We start from the raw sequence: 21,378 nt of genomic DNA, 5'->3' as shown, positions 1-21,378 counted from the left end.
AAACTAGAAATAGAAGGGAACATCCTTAACCAAATAAAGGTTACCTAAAACACACACACACACACACACACACACACACACACACACACACACACACACACTATAGTTAACATTATAATTAATGGTGGGAGATTGAATGCTTTCTCCCTAAGATCATGAATAAAGCACGAATGTCTTCTCTCACAACTCCTACTGAAAACTGTACTGTAATTAGTGCAATATGGCAAGGAAAAGAAATAGAAAGCATACAAATTAGAAAGGAAGAAACAAAATAGTCTTTATTCCCAAATGACATGATTGTATATGTAGAAAAATTTTTTTAAATCTACAAAAACATCCAGCCAGTGTTGCTCAGTGGTTGAGCATTGAACCATGAACCAGGAGGTCACAATTCAATTCCTGGTTGGGGCACATGCCCAGGTTGTGGGCAGGATCCCCTGTGGGGCATGCAGGAGGCAGCCAATCAATGATTCTCTCTCATATTGATATTTCTATATCTCTTTCCCTCTCCCTTCCTCTCTGAAATAAATAAAAAAAATTTAATCTACAAAAACAACTACCATAAAATGCTTAATAAGTAATTATGAACATTCTTTTAAAATATATATTATTGATTTCAGAGAGGAAGGGACAGGGAAAGAAAGATAGAAACATCAATGATGAGAGAGAATCATTGATTGGTGGCCTCCTGCATGCCCCCTACTGAGGATCAAACCCGAAACCTGAGGCATGTGTCCTTGACTGGAATCAAATCCTAGACCCTTCAGTCTGCAGGCTGATGCTCTATCCACTGAGCAAAACCAGCTAGGGCTATGAACATTCTTGAAACAAATGAAAAAAATAGAAAGTATCAGCAAAGAAATAGAGAATATTAAGAAGAAACTAATGGAAATTTTAGAATTAAAATATACATTGACCAAAATAAAAATCCATTACCCAATCTGAATGACATAGAGAAAACAGATTGAAAAAAAGAGAGAACAGAGCCTAAGAGACCTGTATGAAAGTAACAAAAGATCTAACATCCATTCATCTGACTCCCAGAAGAAAAGAAAGAATGTGGGGTTGAAAAAAAAAAATCAAAGACATAATGGGCTGAAAATTTCCCAGACTTGGTGAAAAACATAAACCTACAGATTCAAGAAGCTGAGAAAAAAACGAGTTAGTATAAACCCATATCCATACCCACACATAATAAAGTCAAATTTCTGAAAACAAAACCATTGTTAAAGGATGTGTGTTAAATTGGAAATTCAGAGATATCTATTTCAAGCTTTTGAGGGGAGAAAATAAAAGGCAATAAACACAAACAAGAATGTATGATATAGGCCCATATCCATATTTATGGGGTACAAACTAGAATATTTATGTTTATCTTCAATATAAAAACAGCATTTGGCTTGGTTATTTATTTATATCTTGTTTTACTGAAATGAATATGAGACAAATTTTAAAAATTCAAGTATTTAACCCACTTATTTAATTTCATTAAATCTAGAAAGATGTCAAACATTACCTGGCTTATACGGTAGGCAGAATAATAACCCCTGAAAATGTTCACATCCTAGTTCCTAATCTGTGGGGATGTTATGCTACCTGGCAAAAGGGAATTAAGGTTGCAGGTAGAATAAGGATTGCTAATCAGCCAACTTTAAAATAGGGAAATTATCCTATTTTATCTGGGTGGGCCCAATGTAATTACAAGGGTACTTAATAAAAGTGAAAGAGAGAGGCAGAAGAGGAGGTTAGACTGATGCAAATAGTGAAGGACTCAACCTGGCCTTTGCTAGCTTGGAAGATGCAGGAAGGGCCAGGAATGCAGGTGGTCCCTACAAACTGGAAAAGGCAAGGGAATGGATTCGCCCCAAGAACCTTCGGAAGGTATGCAGCCCTACATACACCTTGATTTTAGTCCACTGAGACCCATAGTAGATCTCTGACTTCCAGAACTGTAAGAGAATAAATCTGTATTGTTATAAGCAACAATGTTTGTTGTAACTTATACAGTAGCCATAGCAAACCAATGCTGCAGAAGAAATGTTTTTCCAAGCTCACATTTAAAGTTAATAGAAATTTAAATCAACCTTACAGATAGGTGTTTGACCTTTGTGATCAAACATTATTAGCATTTTAATTCCTTTTCTTATGAGCTGATAACATGGACACATTCTTTTTCAAGCATAATTTGGACTTTTTTCAGGTTAAACTTTTAGGAAGATTAAAGTCTTTAGGAAGCACTCATGTACAATTAATCAATATCATATGTGGGTGATATTCTCAAAGATCACCTCACTTTAAATATGAAAATTGAGGTTGTAGAAAACATAAAGCAAATAAAAAATATTGTGATAGATTGATATCTTTTTGCTATTGGGAATACCTGCAGATATTCTTAATTAGAAACCTGATGAAAATTACATGACTTTTGTAAAACTTATGCTAGATTTTACCTCTGAAAAACTTTTCCAGAGACATTTGCAACTTTAAAAAAAAATCAAAGAGCAGAGGCCTTAACTGTTTATTGAAAGAGGCTTTGGTCTTATTGAGGATTCCACGTCCTCCCACCCCACACAGAACTCTTCAGAGTAAAATTTAAAAGGCACACATGTCTGAAGAATTTAAGTTAATTTAAAATATATTGGGATATACTAGCACTGTAAATTCTCAAGAATCTACTGTGGTGGAGATAAAATGGCAATTCATGTAATTCAAAATAGCTGATCTGCCTGTGATCCTTAGTATTTATTTGTGAAATATGCTTATACAATATTCATATAAAGCATTCTTGAAAAAAATCAAACCTGAATATGATCAAGTCTGGTTCAAAAACATTTTACAGGAAATACAGGGGACAAGAGAACATATTAAATAGCAAATCAATTGCAAGAGAGAGATTTTTACATTTAAAGAGATCTAAAAGCTGAATAACCAATGAAAATGTGTGGACCTTATTTGGATCCTGATTAGAACAAACAAATATTTTGTGCCTTTCAAGAGAAAATTGTAACTTTGAACACTTAATGGATACCTGATGACATTAAAGAATTTTGTTACCTTTTTAAAGTATGATAATGGCATTGTGGCTATATCTTTTTTAAAGTACTTACCTTTTAGAAGTACATGCTGAAGTAGTGATGGATAAAAAATCATATAACATTTGAGATTTGCTTCAAAAAATATGGGAAGGAGAGAAGTAAATGGGGACATAAATGAAACAAGATTGGACATGAACTGATACTTGCTAAAGCTGTGATGAGTGGTGGGGGAGGGAGGGAAGGTCATTACATTAGTCTGTCTTTTTATAAGTTTGAAATTCTCTATAGTAAAGAGTTTTAAAAATAAATGCTAAAAAGTACATATTCCACATGATGTTTTACACATCCAATTTTCATTTCTTATCATCATTCACTAGGCTAATATTTACATGTAATCACTTCCTAGGAAAGTAGACAGTTGCTATGAGTTTTGAGTTGTAGGTGACACAGAAGTGTGCTGGGAAAAGGCTAATTTTTTTCACGTTCTGTTCTTTATCTGTTTTGTGGGGGATTTGCTTGTTTGTTTGATCGGAATAAAAACTTCACTGAGGTAAAACTCCTACCTGGCCTTTTTAACTCCCCTCCTAGGGACACCAAATGTATTCAGGTGTGCTTTATATTTCTGATTTAATCTTCTCAGAAGCAGATGGACTGCTAAAGAGACTACAAAGGAGTGTCTCCCGGAGGTTGGGTGGGGAAGGAGTAGTAGGAAGGCTTCTAATGTGCTTCAGATAAAACAACCTGAAAGAAAATCCTGGACCAGAAACTGGACTGAAAATTATTATTCTCCCTTTAACACCAAAACCCACTTAGGTTACATTTTGCTAGTCAGCCCCCTTTCTCTACCAACTTTGGGTTAGGACTCCAAGCGCTCCTGAAGAAAAGGAATGGGCTAAGCATATTGAAGGGGCAGGGAAGTTAAGCCTTTGAGGGGAAATATGCCTGTGTCTGATCATAACAAGGAGAGGAAGATCAGAAAAAAAATTACTCTTGCCTAAAGCCCAACATCCAGAGGCAGGCTCCAGGTGCCCAGAACACATTAGCAAATGGGAACCACTGAGCTCAGGGTCTCCAAAGAGAGGGAAAATATCCAAACGGAGGGACTGGATGAAAGGCATTTCCTGACAGCTTCTGCTAACAATAGCAAGGGGGGTGGCTTTTTCTCTTTTTTTTCTCTTGAGATAAGGAAGGAGAAAGGACCCCCCAAGGAAAGAAGCGGAGACTGCCCCCCCTGCCCTAACTCCCTCTGTGGTCCACACTTTAAAGCAGAGGTTCTCACACTTAGTGCAACCAGAATTATCTGCAGAGCTTGTCAAAACCTGCTGGGCCCCAACCCCAGGGTGTCTGACTCAGTAGGTCTGGATGTGACCCAGGAATTTGCATTTCTAACAAGTTCCTAAGTAATGCTGCTGCTGGTCTCAGCCACTGAGAATAGCTGCTCTGCAGGAGAGCTGATGAAAGACACAAGGAGGCCCCAAGTGGGGCAATGTGAGCCTGGAGCTTGGGGCCCTGGAGGGCCCATATGGGGTTTCCAAGTCCTGGGATGGTTAGTAAACTAGAAGAAAAGTGAAGTGAAGTAGAATTCCAAGGAATTTCACTTTCCAAATGCTAACACCAAGTCCATGCTTTATTTATTTTATTTTTCAACTTTGTTTTTGTTATGGACACTTTTACAGATGTCCCCCATTTTAAATTGGTTTCCAAATGTTAAAACCAAGTAAATGCTTTAAAGTGGCGAGTTGCCTTTTTTTTAAAGTTGATGATAATAAGCAATTCTTGAGCATCTGTTATGTGTCAGTTCGTTTCAGACTCTTTAACCTAATCTGAATTCTCATAGCAATAACTCTGTAAGGTAACATAATAACGCCAGTTCTACAGATGAGGAAACTGGTTAATTAATCAATTGAAAGGTTAACTAAACTGCAACAAGTGACTACAAACAACACTACTACTACTTGTCAGGTGATAAGAAACCTTACATGAGATGAGTAGAGAAGCATTGGGTTACACATTCTTTCCAGGAGTGTGCTGGGAGACTGGGTTCAACAATGTGTTGGTTTTCCAAAGCACAACCAGGATCAGAACTGGGATGACTAACGTGGCACTGGATGATTTGTGGTTTGCATAAAAAAGAGCCAGAAGCAGAGAAATGTCAGTCTTCTGTGATACTGTAAAGTGGCCTTGGGCACAGGGGTTGATAGAAACCGTGGGGGCTCAAAAAGATAATACTGTTCCTCCCACCTTCTAAGTTCTTCCAGCAGGGCTAATAATCAACTTAACAGAGGTTAACAGGAGAAAAATCAAAAGTTTAATATGTGTGCATGTGAAATTCACATAAGCATAAAAATTCCCAAGACAGTGAGGCAACCCAGAAACAATGGGACATGAGTGCGGAGACAGGGTCCTGCTTGGAATAATCTTGTCTAATGCTAAGTAAGGTGGTTATGCTAAGGTTCCCTTTCTGAAGCAGGTTTTTCCCTCTGAATCTCTTAGGCAGGAAAGGGGTGAAGGTCAAAGGTTCCTTCTGAGTGTTTTCTTAATAACCAGTTTAAAAACCAATATCCCTTGGGTTATGCGTATAAGCATACAATTTATTTGGTTATGCCTGGGGAGGGGGCAGGAGCCGGGAGGAAGGGGTCAATGGGGAAAGGGGGGAGGGCATCTGTAATACTTTCAACAATGAATATAATTTTTAAAAAAAAACTAATACCCCAAAAGGCAAGACTTTTGATTCCCTTCCACACACTACCTCAAAGTTGAATGCCTTCTCTGATTTCTCTTGCTCTTTGCTACATATTTCATGAGGATGCAAAAAAAGAACAGGGTGAAGGGAAGCAAAATTCTGCCACCTGAAACTGCCCTTTTGAGATATTGATTTTAAGCTGCTTATTAAGAAACAAGACTTAGCCCTGGTGGGTAGCTCAGTTGGTTAGAGCATCGTCCCAAAACACCAAGGTTGCAGGTTTGATCCCCGGTCAGGGAACATACATGAAGCAACTAATGAATACAGAAATAAGTGGAACAATAAAGTGATGTTTCTCTCTCTCTCTCTCTCTCTCTCTCTCTCTCTCTCTCTCTCTCTCTCTCTCTCTCTCTCCCCTCTCTTTCTCTCTCTCCCCCTCTCCCTCCCTCCCTTTCTCTCTAAAATCAATAAATAAATGAAAAAAAAAGAGAAAGAAACAAGACTTAGAGGGAGCCTTTAACTCTCCCCCCACCTTCCCCTGTCCAAGAGATTCAGCAGAGAAACCTGCTTCAGGAAGTAAATTGAGGGTGTTCCCCTTGATCTAATTTGAATTAAGTTTGATAAAGAAGAGGGCTTCAGGCAGGCTCCTATTAGCTAGTTACCCCCTGTGTGCCATTGTTTTTGAGTTGCCTAGCAAAAATTTTCCTGTGTTCTACTCTTTCTCAACTACCTGTAAATCACCCATTCTCACTTCTGAAATTTAATACCCTGCACCCCTTTTTCCCTTTTCCAAAATGTCTTCTACCTCCCAGGATCATGTCTAGAAAGTAGCTAATGTTCTGACAGCTTTGGTTATAGGAGGGAAAGTAAGCCTGGGAGAAGTACCCATTCCATTCCCCACATTCCCCATAGCTGGTGATTGGAAGACACTCTGCAATAATGTTTTTTTTAAATGTCTTATATACCCAAAGTTGACTTACCGTCTTTGCAATTTTCATGCCTATGTGAATTCCCCATGTGCATGTATTAAAACTTTGATTATCTCTGTTAATCTCTCTCTCTCTCTCTCTCTCTCTCTCTCTCTCTCTCTCTCTCTTTCTCTCTCTTTCTCTCTCTGTTAATTTGATTAATAGCCCAGCAGAAAAATTTAGAATGTGAGAGGAAAAATATTAATTTTTAGCCCCCACAGGGTTCTATCCCTTTTGTTGGTTTCTGGAGAAAATACAATATCTGAAGCATTCTGTCCATCTAGCTAAAATAGATCCTAATAAAAGCCTGTGTCCTATGCTGAAGCCAAACAAGCATAAATCATACTTTAATGTGATGTTAAGGAAGAAAAGCAAAGTTCCACCATTTGAAATTGTGATCTTCACTTTCCTAGTTATTCATTGGCATGAGTCAACTTAGAACCCATACCTTAGCAGATTAAAAGGTTACATTCGTTCTCCAGCCAGCTAGTTTCTACATGTTCTATCAGAGTTATTTGGGGTTTTGTTTTGTTCTGTTGTTACTTTGATTCAAGTAATGTAATAGCCATGCTCAGCCTGAGAGAAAGATGTGAGGAAATGCAAACGTTTCTAGTCTAAGAAAGCAACTGCCATCAAGAACATGAGAGGGGAGAAATAAATCAAAGCCCAGCATTTGCCCAAGCAAGGGAAATACAGCGGGTTGAAAGTGTTCCTTTGTGGGCGCAATGAGCAATGTTTTGTAACTCTGCTGAAGACACAGTTGTTTTGAATTTTTCAACCACAACAACCTGCTTTGACTTTGTAGGGTTTCATGACTCATCGGCGAAGCTGATGTTTCTTGGAGCCTGGCATGTGCCACTCCACTCCAACAAGCATCTGCTCCTCAGATTGAGGCTGAAGTTGAGGTATCCGTGCACCAGCTGCAGTGTCCACACCTGGGAATGGTTCTGTCTCTGTTTTCATTCACTGTGATGTTTCTCTCTCTCCTGCTCAAAAGAAAACCTCTGACTGGATTAGGTTGAACCATTAAGTAGGTAAAAAGTGATCAAATGTCAGACATGTCATATGCTTTAACCCAGTAGTCAGCAAACTGCAGCTCGCGAGCCACATGCAGCTCTTTGGCCCCTTGAGTGTGGCTCTTCCACAAAATACCACGGCCTGGGCGAGTCTATGTTGAAGAAGTGGCGTTAGAAGAAGTTTAAAAAATGTGGCTCTCCAAACAAATTTCAATCGTTGTACTGTTGATATTTGGCTCTGTTGACTAATGAGTTTGCCGACCACTGGTTTAAGCTAATAAAATGAAACAATGGGCTTCAGTTATATAAGGAAGGGGGATTTGGGGAGGAGGAAGTTGGAAATATGGGGCAAATATTTCATTAAGAGGACTTTGGGGTACTGTAGGGTAGGAGGGAAGACTCCAGGGAAATGCCCTGACTCAGCCATTTCACAGTTGCAATGGCCCCTGTGCAAAAAAATAACCCCAAAGTGTAAAATCCTTACCAGTTTTTCTTTCTGTGAGGAAGGGAGCTGCATCAACAAACTGCTAAGAAAATTCTTGTGCTGCCACATGCATTTTGGTCTCTGGCCTCCAGGAAGAAAAGCAGAGTGAAGGCACTGATGCTACATGCCCTCTGAGCCTGGAAATTAGTCAAAACATGTTCACAGTCACGAGGAAAAAGCAGTGCCTTCCTGCAGGCTCTCCTACAGTATTACTTGAGAGTAGGAAAAGCTGTGGGGTTTCCATGGCAAAGGCAATGTATAATCATGTATAAAGTGAACTATAAAGAGTTAGCGTAATGTCAGGGCTCTGGCTCAGGATACACAACGATTACGTTGGTGTGAGTGTCTGCCCCTGCATTCCTCCATGTGTCTAGTTTAGGCCTGTCTGACTGAGAGTCAACTCTTCTTACACTTTTTTCAAAAAGCTAGAATTATAAAAGAAAGAGCTCCAGGATGGTCACAGGTTTCTAGCTTTAACTTTTAAAAAAAAGAAAGAAAAAACTGCAGTCTCAAAAATACATGGCTGCTCCACCACCTAGAAGGAAGTTCAAACGACGAAAGATTTCAGGCTTGAGAGCACATGGGCTCCTTGCAAGGAGCAGGTTCCTGCAGGAGCAGCCCACCCTCAGGAAGTTGCCCTGGAAATTCTGGAAGGGAGCAGCTGGGAACTGCTTCAAACCCCCATGCCATTAGCACTCCAAAGTCTCTGCATAAAGTCACAGACTGACACGTGAGAGATAGTACAGCTTCAAAGCCTTACAGCTACAAAATCATTGTTTCCCCAACAACAGAATAAGATCAGCAAACCCCATAGCCTCCCTGGAATCCCTGGGCTTTATTATATTACAGACTTGAGGTGGCTTGGCTGCCTTTTCTGCAGTTGAGTGGTGTTGTGTTGTTTGTTTGTTTTTTCAAATTATTATTCCCTTAGCCGATATAGTTTAGCAAATGTTACTTACATGCCCCATGCCTCAGTTTCCTCATCTGAAAAACGAAGATAATAATAATACATCCTTATAGGGTTGTTGTGAGGCTTTATTAACAGTGAATTAATAAATGTGAAGTGTTTAGAACCATTCCTGGCCCATAGTTAGCCCTTAATTTTAGATATCATTTTATAATGTTTAGTTATTGTTATAAGTACTACCACTTCAATAATCTATCAAGTATTCTTCTGTATAAGAAGAGATTCTCTGCCTCAAGATGTTGCAAGTCTGGCAAGAGAGAGGCAGAGGCATAAACAATTCATAGTAATATCTATTGTGTGATGCTTGTTGAACCAAAGGTATCTGGGATAATTAATCTAGGCAAGTGGGAGGAGAGTAAGACTCAGGGAATTGGGCCACAGATGACCTGGGTATATGCTCACTGAACCTGGTAAGAGGTATATGCAAAGGTCAGGCGAGCCTAACCAGGCCCCACAAAAGGATATGAACAGTCTTTTGTTACCAGGTTGTCTATCTTTCCTGAGCTAGAGATGCACAAATTCTATCCACTCTGCCAAACACTTGTAACAGAGAGACAAAGGATCACTTGGGGCCCCACAGGGTATAACAAAAACCATCCACTTTAGTAAAGGGCTCAAACAACAAGTGTCATCAGGGAATACAGCCAGAGGTAACTGGTTTCCACATGAACTTTGATAATTTTCTCCCAAATTTAATGAATCTGATTCTTCCACAGAACAGGAAGAATTCAACCATTGCTGTCAAAACATCCTGATATAGGAGATGGGTATTACAAAGTGGATATATAGGGAGTTCAGCAAATCCTCTCCCCAGAAAAACAGTGACAAAACTGGAGAAAACTGTCAAAAACAACAATAAATTTAGAAGCATTTATTCAAGAAAAATCTACTAAATCTCAGTAAAAACAATGTAAGTCTGTGACATTTGAGCCAGGGGCTACTGCCATTCCCACTAGCTCTATATTGTGGAAGATATATTCTGGGTGGATAGGACAGCCCATGAAGACAAGCAGCTCCCATCCTCCTTCAGCTCTGGTTTCATATTGTAGAGGTTCCACTCTAGATGGGGTGGAACATGAAAGCTTGTGGCTCTCCCCTCTAAATCCCCCTACAGCCCCATATCTATAGCACAGAAAGTTGACTCTGGGAAGATAAGAGGACATGAAGAACAGTAGCTCTTATACGTCTCAATTGCTCCAACTGTCCCTGGGGTGGAGAGAGAGCATGGGAAATTGTGAAGATTGGCAGATCTGAGGTCCTGCCTAAGAGGGATGATTTACTTGGAGCAGAGTGTGGAGAAATCTATAGCTAGGAGTATTGTTGAAAATAGAGATCATACTGGCTAGCAATCAGAGAAGTTAAGTTTCATGAGACTAGTACAGGCAAACAAAATGGCAGACCAGCCAGAAACTTAACAGGGAGATCTAGGAAAAGAGACAGTCAAAGATCATCCATGGAATGAACCAAGATGGCGGCAAAGTTAAACAACTAAACTGCCGCTGCGCACAACAATTTCAAAAATACAACTAAAAGACAAAGCGTCTACCATCCAGAACCACGGGAAAGCTGGCTGAATGGTAGACTTACAACTAAGAAGGAAAAAGAAAGAACAAACGTGGAAGGGCTGAGGTACAGAGGTGCATGAATTGGGCTGGTGGCGGGCGACGGAAGGCGTGGCTTTTTTTCCAACCCGAAGGGAGATAAGCTTCCGATCACTCTGAAATCCAGTTTCTGGGGACGTGCGGGGGACCCAGACACCTACGGGGAGAAGCTGGACTCTTGGCCATCATGTCGGAAAGTGAGAGTGACTTTCTTGCAGAGGTGTGCCCAGCAATCAGTGTTTACTGCACTGGAGCACGGGACGCAGGGACTTGGAAACGGGAAAGGCAGAAAAGGCAGACTAGCAGCCATTGCTGTTTGCCACGCCCTAGCTTAGTGACGCCCTGAGACCCTGCCCCGCCCTGAGACCCATCCCGCACATTCTACAAACCCACCCAGGCTCCAAACAGCAGCTTTTGCATATAAATGGCCTGCCCTGTGGCAGCTTAACCAAATAAACTGCAGCTCCAGTCAGACTGCTCCAAAACCACTCAAGCAAAGAGGAGAAAACTGCAGTTTTTGCTGTAACTCCTGCTGAGTGGCCTCAGACAGTAGCTGACCTCCACCCCATTGGAGACCCAGAAATGAGGGCATCTAGTGGTCGGGGTGAGATGACACCAGATTTCAACCACTCACATAGGGGACACATTCAAGAGGCAGACTCAGTGAGCGCCAAAGCCCTAGTGGAGCAAGTCCTGGCCCATGAACGTGTCTCCAGCACAGCAATTCTTCCTTTATAGACACACCGGGTCCTCACAGCCGATTGGCCTGAAGGTCAATTCCTCCCCAGTGACACCAACAACAATCAAGACTTAACTACAACAAGGCTGTACACACAGTCTAAAAAGGGGTGCACCAAGAGCATCCACCTCAGGTAACTGGGAGGCTGACACGTTGAACCAATAGGACACAATAGGACACAAAGCTACCCTACCAACTCAGGGAAGCAGCAAAAATGAAAATGAGGAGGCAAGGAAACAGATCCCAAACAAAAGAAATGGAGGAGAACAAACAACTGGACATAGAGTTCAAAACCACGGTTATAAGGTTTTTCAAGAATTTCATGGAAAAAGCCGATAAATTTAATGAGACGCTCGAGGATATGAAAAAGGTCCAACTAGAAATGAAACATACACTGACTGAAATAAAAAATATTATACAGAGACCCAGCAGCAGACTAGAAGAACGCAAGAATCAAGTCAAAGATTTGGAATACAAAGAGGCAAAGGACACGCCTCCAGAAAAGCAAGAAGAGAAGAGAATTCAGAAAGTAGAAGATAGTGTAAGAAGCCTCTGGGACAACTTCAAGCGTACCAGCATCCGAATTTTTGGGGTGCCAGAAGAAGAGAGAGAGCAAGACGCTGAAAACCTATTTGAAGAAATAATGACAGAAAACTTCCCCCACCTGGTAAAAGAAATAGACTTACAAGTCCAGGAAGCGCACAGAACACCAAACAAAAAGAATCCAAAGAGGACCACACCAAGACACATCATAATTAAAATGCCAAGGGCTAAAGACAAAGAGAGAATCTTACAAGCAGCAAGAGAAAAACAGTTAGTTACTTACAAGGGAACACCCATACGATTATCAGCTGATTTCTCAACAGAAACTATGCAGGCCAAACGGGAATGGCAAGAAATATTCAAAGTGATGAATAGCAAGAACCTACAACTAAGACTACTCTACCCAGCAAAGTTATCATTCAGAATTGAAGGGCAGATAAAGAGCTTCACAGATAAGAAAAAGCTAAAGGAATTCATCACCACCAAACCAGTATTACATGAAATGCTGAAAGGTATTATTTAAAAGGAGGAAAAAGAAGAAAAAAGTAAAGATAAAAATTATGAACAACAAATACATACCTATCAACAAGTGAATCTAAAAGTCAAGTGAATTAAAAATCTGAAGAACAGAATAAACTGGTGAACATAATAGAATCAGGGGCATAGAATGGGAGTGGATTGATAATTCTCAGGGGAAGGGGGTGTCTGTGTGGGGGGTATGAGAAGAGACTGGACAATATTATACACCTATGGATAAGGATAGCGAGGGGGGGAGGTAAGGGCAGAGGGAAGGGTGGGAACTGGGAGGAGGGGAGATATGGGGGGGAAGGAGAAACAATTGTAATAATCTGAACAATAAAGATTTATTAAAAAAGTAAAAATAAATAAAATAAAAATAAAAGATCATCCATGGTGTTCCAGAAAGCTGTATGCATAGGCAAGATTGCACCCTCTTAGAGCATCCAGAGAGCATACTTATGAACTTCCAGTCCCTAACTGAATGTAGACCATACTTGCACGGTCTCTGCATTTTGAAAGCAGTCCCCAAGCCACACACAGAGATCCAACATTGAAAGGTGGATGGCTTACTGGGTCAGGGGGCATAAGTACAGCATCTGGCCAATCATTAACTGACCAATATACTCTGCTGACCAGGGATGACCCTTAAGATGCCAGGTTTAAAATAAGAATAAGGCCCTAGCTGGTTTGGTTCACTGGATAGAACATTGGCCTTTGGACCAAAGGATCCCAGGTTCGACTCTGGTCAAGGGCACATGCCTGGGTTGGATTCCGGTCAAGGGCCAGTCAAGGGCACATGTCCAGGGTTGCAGGCTCGATCCCCAGTGTGGGCGTGCAGGAGGCAGCCAATCAATGATTCTCTTATCATTGATGTTTCTATCTCTTGCTCCCTCTCCCTTCTTCTCTGAATTCAATTAAAATATTTTTTAAAAGAATAAGATTATTTCTTTTGCTGTACAAGAGGTTTTTTGTTTTATATAGTTCCATTCATTTATTTTTGCCTTTACTTCCCTTGACTTTGGGGTCAAATTTATAAAATCCTAAGACTAAGGTATGTAAGTTTTGTACATATATTTTTTTCTATGTAATTTATTGTTTTGGGTCTTCTATTTAGCTCTTTGATTCATTTTGAGTTAATTTTTGTATAATGGGACAAACAGTAGTTTCATTCTTTTGCATGTGGGACATAAAAATAAAAGCAACAAATGAACAAACAAGAAAAACAAACAAAAACTCATAGACACTGACAACAGTATGGTGGTTACCAGAGAGAAGGGGATGGGGGTAGTAAAGATTAAAAGGGGGATAAATGCTGGTGAAAGAAGATTTGAGTTTGGATGGTGGGCACACCATGCAATATAGAGATGATGTATTATAGAATTGTACACTTAAAACCTATATAATCTTATTCAACAGTCACCCCAATAAATTTAACTTAAAAAACTTCAACTGAAAAAACAAGAATAAGAAGAAAAACTGAGCAGTGATATCACAAGCTATACACTGCAAAAGAAATAGATTTCACAGAATTAGCCCAGGCAGGCCACTGAACAAATAAGTAAGCAACATAAAACTAACATCAACAACAAGAAGCCGGGTTATAGTGGAGCAGGAGAGAAGTGGAAGACGGTCATTAGAACTAAGAGTTAGTATAATGTATTCTAAAAAATGTCCAATTATCCATAACATGGTAAGATAGTCAATGAAACAGGAAACTGTGACCCATGCACAGAACAAACCAGGCAATAGAAACTGCCGTTGAGGGGAACAAGATGTTGGATTTAGTAGGAAAAGACTTAAAGCAGCTATTATAAATATCTTCAAAAACAAAGGAAAGCATGTTTAAAGAAATAAAGAAAGGTATGATGACATTACTCATGAAATAAAGAATACCAATAAAGACATGAACATTTTTAAAAGAACCAAAGAGGAAGTATAGTGTTGAAAAGTTCAGTAGCTGAAATAAAAGTTACTAGAAGGGCTCAACAGTAGATCTGAGCTTTCAGAAGAAAGAATCAGAAAGACTGAAAATAAATCAAAAGAGATTATGTAACCTTAAGAGGAGAAAGAAGAAGGACGAAAATAAATAGTCTCAGAGACAGTTGATACAACATTAAACACACCAACATATGCATGATGGGAGTGCTGGAAACAAAGGAAAAGGAGTAAGGGACAGACAAAATACTTAAAGAAATAATGGCTGAACACTTCCCAAATTTTATAAAAAGATCCCAATTTTTAATGATGAAACTAAGTCAAGAAAATCAGCTCTAGCTGGTTTGGCTCATTGGATAGAGCATTGGCCCGTGGACTGAAGTATCCCAGGTTCAATTCTGGTCAAGGGCATGTACCTCAGTTGTAGGCTTGATACCCGACCCTGGTCGAGGTGCATGTGGGAGGCAACCAATGGATGTCTCTCTCCAATTGGTGTTTCTCTCTCTGTCTTTCCTCTTCCCTTCCACTCTCGAAAAATTAATGGGAAAATATCCTCAGGTGAGGATTAACAAAGGAAAAAGAAGAAGGAGGAGGAGGAGGTGGAGGAGTAGGAGGAGGAGGAGGAGGAGGAGAAGGAGGAGAAGAAGAAGAAGGAGAAGGAGAAGGGGAAGGAGAAGGAGAAGGAGAAGGAGGAGGAGGAGAAGGAGGAGAAGAAGGAGAAGGAGAAGGAGAAGGAGAAGGAGAAGGAGAAGGAGAAGGAGAAGGAGAAGGAGAAGGAGAAGGAGAAAATCAATATATACCCAAAAGAATTGAAAGCAGGGTTTTAAAGAGATATTTGTACACCCTTGTTCATAGCCACATTATCCACAATAGCTAATCCAAGTATCCACCAATTAATAAATGAATAAGAAAAATATGATATGTACCTACAATAGAATATTATTTGGCCTTAAAAAAGGAATGAATTTTTGACACATGCTACAACATGGATGAACCTTGAGAACCTAAGTGAAATAAACCAGTCACAAAAAGACAAATATTGCATAATTCCACATCTATGAGGTATTTAGAGTAGTCAAAATCATAGAGACAAAGTAAAATGGTGATTTTGAGGACTGAGAGATGGGGTAATGAAGAGTTACTGTTCAATGAGTACAGACTTTAAGTTTTACAAGGTAAGAATTCTAGATGTTGATGGTGGTGATGGTCACACAACATTATGAATGCATTTGATAACACTAAATTATACATTTACAAGTTTTTAAGATGGTAAATTATGTATTACATATATTTTACCACAATAAAATAAATTTGGGGGGAAATCATGGAATAGACATTTTGCCACAGACTTCTTAAAAGAAGGTGTAGGATACAAATATCCCATGCCTGCCCCATGTGGCAAACAACTCCTCAATGCCTGGGCTGGCTGTCCTGGGGGACAAGATACTGTAGCACTTTGTTGGTCATTTTTTCCACAGTTTCTCCCATTTGCTTCTCAATGGACCCTGCAAAGTAGAAAGAATAGTAATTATTATCTGCACCATTACTGGAAACACGTGCTACAGGGAACTTAAGTAATTGTCTGTGATGAACTAAGAGTGGAGCCAGGGACAGGAAAGCCACTTCCACTCTGACTCTGTGCTTAGTCCTCTCCTTGCTGGTCACAATGGCAGACAAAGAGAGGCCCTCAGGACTGATTGCCTACCCTACAACAAGGTTAGCAAACTGTTTTTGTAAAGGGCCAAATCTATATATATAAAAGGCTAAGCGACCATCGCATCCAAAACAACCAAATGGACGACCAAACAGGCTGTGTGGGGTGACCAGGCCAGCAGGGGGTTTAGTGAGGGGCAGCCAAATGACCAAACAGCAGGCTGCATGGGGCAACCAGGCCTGCAGGAGGGGCAGTTGGGGGCGACCAGGCCGGTGGGGGGGGGGCAGTGAGGGGCAACCAAATGACTAAGCAGCAGGCTGCGTGGGGTGACCAGGGCAGCAGGGGGGTTAGTGTGGGGCGACCAAGCAACTGAGCAGCAGGCTGGTGGGGCAACCAGGTTAGCAGGGGGTTAGGAAGGGGTGACCAAACGACTGAGCAGCAGGCTGCGTGGGGCTACCAGGCCCACAGGGGAGACAGTTGGGGTGACCAGGTTGGCAGGGGGGGCAGTTGGGGGCAACCACACCGGCAGGGGGTGCAGTAAGGGGCAACCAGGCTGGCAGGGGGGCAGTTAGAGGTGACCAGGCTGGTGGGGGGGCAGTTGGGGGCGACCAGGCTGGCAGGGGGGGCAGTTAGGGGCAATCAGGCAGGCAGGCGAGCCATTAGGAGCCAGTGGTCCCGGATTGTGAGAGGGATGTCCGACTGCCAGATCGGGCCTAAACCAGCAGTCGGACATCCCCCAAGGGGTCCTGGATTGGGGAGGGTGCAGGCTGGGCTGAGGGGACCCCCCCCTCCCGTGCACGAATTTCGTGCACCAGGCCTCTAGTAGTAAATAATTGCTTTGTGGGCCAGATTGTCGCTGTCTTAACTACTCTGCCATTGTAGCAGAAAAGCAGCCATACACATATGTGAACAAATGAGAGTGGCTGTGATCCAGTAAAACTTTATTTACAGAAACAGGTGGCAGACTGGTCTTGGCCCCAGGACCCTAGTCTGTCTACCCTGAGTCTACACCAGGCGTCCTCAAACTACGGCCCGCAGGCCACATGCGGGTGTTTTTGCCATTTTGTTTTTTTACTTCAAAATAAGATATGTGCCGTGTGCGTAGGAATTTAATCATAGTTTTTTTTAAACTATAGTCCGGCCCTCCAACGGTCTGAGGGACAGTGAACTGGCCCCCTGTTTAAAAAGTTTGAGGACCCCTGGTCTACACCCTTGGGATGCAGACAGCCCCTCCAGGGCCCTTACCACTGAAGAATCATTTCCTTGGTGCAACATCTCTTGGCTCTGAAGTTATCTCAGGGTTGCCTCAGACATAAGTAACACTTGGCTGGCTGCTTGGGGACCAGATGCTTCGCACTTAGTGCATCTACTTTTCTCCTGTCCTAGCTCCAGTTGCAGGCCGGTTCTTGTAGTTCCCTAAGGGAGATCGTTTTCTGATTCTCTAGAATTTCATTTCTGTCTGACTTGTATCCCCACGCTCCTTTCGACTGTGCTTCTCTGAAATCACCCTTATGCCACCTCTTCGAGGGGCATCTAAACCCCAACCTGCTTTTCTTATGAATTGGCCTCTGATCAGCCAAGATGGTTCTTTCCCAGTGCTCACCACACCTCTTCTGTCTTTGAGTAAAATGACATGTTCCCTGAGCCCCAATTTCAATAGCTTCCCTTTCAATAGCTTCCCTTTCTCTCCATCCTGGCTCTAATAAGATCACTGAATTATATAGAGATTGTGGTCCATTATCAATTTTTTGTCAAATTAGCATTTTTAAAGCTTCATTAACATCGACCATGAGATGGTTATCTCTCATCATTGATGTTTCTATCTCTCTCTCCCTCTCCCTTCCTCTCTGAAATCAATAAAAATATATTTTAAAAAAATTTAAGCATTATTCATTGAAACTCATACAAAGAAAAAATTACATTAGAAACCTTTCTGTTAGGCTGGCTACCATGGCAACAACCAATTTCTTCCAGATCTTGGTGATTTTAAATACAAAATGAGTTGAAAAATCCATTTGTATTTACAGGATTTAAAGCTTCATGAAGGGTTGCAAGGTGGTAGGTGGTACAGATTAACCACACAGTTAATATTGGTGTCTCCTTTCGTGACATGCCCTTCGCATTGATCCTACCTTACTTGGTATATTAGGCAGCCCTCCAGTCACTTTTATAACAAAAACAAAACAAAGCCTCTTCACATAGATAGTACAGGCTGTTTTCCCTTGAAAGCTTTCACTCCGGTTCTGGAGCTCTGGCCCTATGTCATCAACAGGTTGATGGACCTCCTGGGAAATGTGCCTGCCAATTAGGCTAGAATCCTGGTACACCTCGTGCTGGGTGGATGGGTGGGGGGGGGGGGAGGAAAACTGGTAAACACTGGGTCTTTTAAAAGTTATTTGTACTTTTAAAAATCCTTGTCTTAAATGTATTAAGATTTCAGAGAAAGATAAATACCATATGATCTCACTTATATGTGGAATCTAATGAACAAAATAATTTAACAAACAAAATAGAAACAGAAGCACAGAAACGTAGAACAGACTGACAGCTGTCAGATTGGTGAGGGTTCAGGGGCCGGGTGAAAAAGAAGTGAAAGGATTAAGCAAAAAAAATTTATATACAGTATATAGAATTATAACACATAGACACAGACCACAGTATGGTGATAGCCAGAGGGGAAGGAGGTTGGAGGGAGGTGGAAGAGGGCAAAACAGGGATAAGGGGGGGTGGAAGGAGACTTTACTTTGAGCAATGGGTGCATGATGCAGTGTGCAGTTAATGTTTTGCTGAGTTGTACACTTGAAACCTGTATGATTTTGTTAACCAATGTTACCCTAATAAATTAATTTTTAAAAAATATATTATAGAGAGCAACCAAAGGACTTGTATGCATGCATATTAGCATAACCAATGGACACAGACATTGGGGCGGTGGGGGCTTGCCTGAGGTGGGAATGACTGGGGAGGTCAATTGGGGGAAAAGGAGACATACGTAAAACTTTAGACAATAAAAATAATAAGAAATTAAATTTAAATATATATATATTTCAATGGACATAGATGTCATAAAATATTCTTGAGATCCAGTGTCACGATCAAGGACATAGAGAGGGGGACAAAAGTATGTTTACAGTTGTAATACAATAATTAATACAACAAGAATAAACTCTGTGTTTCACATATTCACAATTGTAAACCTACATTTACCCACACTGTATAGAAATGGAAAAATGTATAGGGTCTTTAAATAATCATGGTTGAAATATTTGCTTAAATGTCACACACTTGGTAATGGTTATAGATCATGGGTACCAAATTTTACATACCTCTTGGAATAGTACAAAGATTCTGGAATCAGACTATCTAGTTCAGGTCAGGGCTCTTCTGCTACCGCATATGTGACCTTGGACAAGGTATTGGCTAGTTTAGCTTTAGTTTCCTCAGCTGCACCTACTTGATAGGGTTGTGAGGATTAACTAGGGTTAAACACATAGCACCTGGCACATAAGCTAAAATGCAATACAATGTGTCTTAGCAAATATAAATCCAGAGGTCTATGAGAGCAAAGAGGAGTCTCTGACACCCCTGAAAGGTCTCCTACAAGTCTTGCTGGAACCTCATTTGCAGAGATAAGAGAGAAACCAGGACCAGAAAGCACTGATGGACGAAGGAGAAGGGGAAATGGGGAGAGCATCAGGGAGCAATGTGCCACTAAGCTCCGAGCAAGGAAGGCAGAAACCAGGTCTGTTTATATCTGTGTTCCCTGGGCCCGTAGTAGGTGCTCAATGTCGGTGGAATTAAGTAGAAATCATTAAACTGAAAGGACTTGGCAGCTTCTCAGAACTGGAATCAGTGGAAGGGGAAACAGAACAATTCTGTTGCCAGAGAGCCCGACGGAGACTGAGAACATTTAGTCACAATTACGGGTGTTGTTGGGGTCATGTATGAGGTGAGTCATAAGTAATTTGTAAATACTAACAAAGTATGGAAGATTCTGAATGCTGTGCTCTTTCACCGATTCAAGGTTATCACTATAGCAATGATGTAGTCCAACATGCTTTGTTGAGTGGGTTTGCTCATGGGGGCATTGCACACATGCGCATGCTGATTGCAGCACAGGTCAAGGCAAGCAATAAAAAATAAAAACCCATGAGAGTCACTGACTCAGACTGGAGGAGAGGTGGGCCCAGTTTGATTTCCAGAGTGAACCAGAAAAAAATCAGTTCTCTTCCTCCATCTTTCTCCCCAGGGCCCAGGGTGGGTGATGTTGCCTTTATAGGAAACAGCAGAAAGGTTGATTTTAAGAATATAAAAACTGAAAGCATATCAGTCATATTTGTGTAGCACTTTAGAGTTTATAAATGCTTTCATATGCATTATCACTTATTAGTCGACCAACTTGGCTTAAGTAATTAGCCTGTAGTTGAAGGCTGACTGTGACAGCAAACAGTGTAAACTCCGCAGAGGTATTGTCCGCAGAGGGATCTGGGCGATGGGGTGGAGTTTTCATCCATGGAATACACACAAGCTTTGTGGTAGGGATTTTATGAGCTACACCTTCCCAACATCACATTTTCTAGGAAGGAAGGAAGGAAGGAAGGAAGGAAGGAAGGAAGGAAGGAAGGAAGGAAGGAAGGAAGGAAGGAAGAAAGAAAGGGGAATGTTTTTCTTACATTTGTCTTGACAAGCAATTGTGGGGGCACGAGTTATAACTTTTGGGTTCCAGTTTGCCCTCCAGTATTACAAGGCAGGTAAAAGGAGGCAGGAAGGCTTAGATGGTCAAAGTCATATCACTTTCTCCTCACAACTGAGGTCTTTTTTTCTGTTCTCTTACTGAAAAGTCCTATGGACCACACTGGCCCCATACCAGCACTCAACAGAAGTTGTTTCCAAATCCTCTGCTACCGTGGATTATTTGTCACACCTACATAGGTCCTTGATTTCAAACAATGGCTTTTCAACTGGCTATTCTACTTTGGTACTTGCACAGACTATACATTTATGGGGAAAAGGGAAGATGCCTCCATATGCAAACACTGAGCGAGATAGATAGATAGAAGTCTTCACTGCCATTTTAGTCAATGTGATTTACTCTGATACCTTCATCCCATAACAGGAATGTAAGCACCTTGAGGTCATTGATCATATCTCATTGCATTTTTTATAATGCCTTTGCCAGTGCTAGACACATCATAATAACAGGTATGAACTCAAATAGTTATCCATCGGAATAT

At 41.1% G+C, this 21,378-nt stretch overlaps 1 non-coding gene across 1 annotated transcript; it reads left to right on the top strand.

Annotated features, from left to right (window-relative positions):
* The first annotated feature begins 6,520 nt into the window (after positions 1-6,520).
* LOC114226905 (small nucleolar RNA SNORA7) lies at positions 6,521-6,660 on the top strand. Its single transcript, XR_003613016.2, has one exon. It is a non-coding gene; the product is annotated as a small nucleolar RNA SNORA7 (small nucleolar RNA).
* Positions 6,661-21,378: the final 14,718 nt, after the last annotated feature.

This window comes from Eptesicus fuscus, chromosome 1, assembly GCF_027574615.1.
Source record: "Eptesicus fuscus isolate TK198812 chromosome 1, DD_ASM_mEF_20220401, whole genome shotgun sequence".
Taxonomy (NCBI): domain Eukaryota; kingdom Metazoa; phylum Chordata; class Mammalia; order Chiroptera; family Vespertilionidae; genus Eptesicus; species Eptesicus fuscus.
This window is presented reverse-complemented; position numbering and strand designations above follow the sequence as displayed.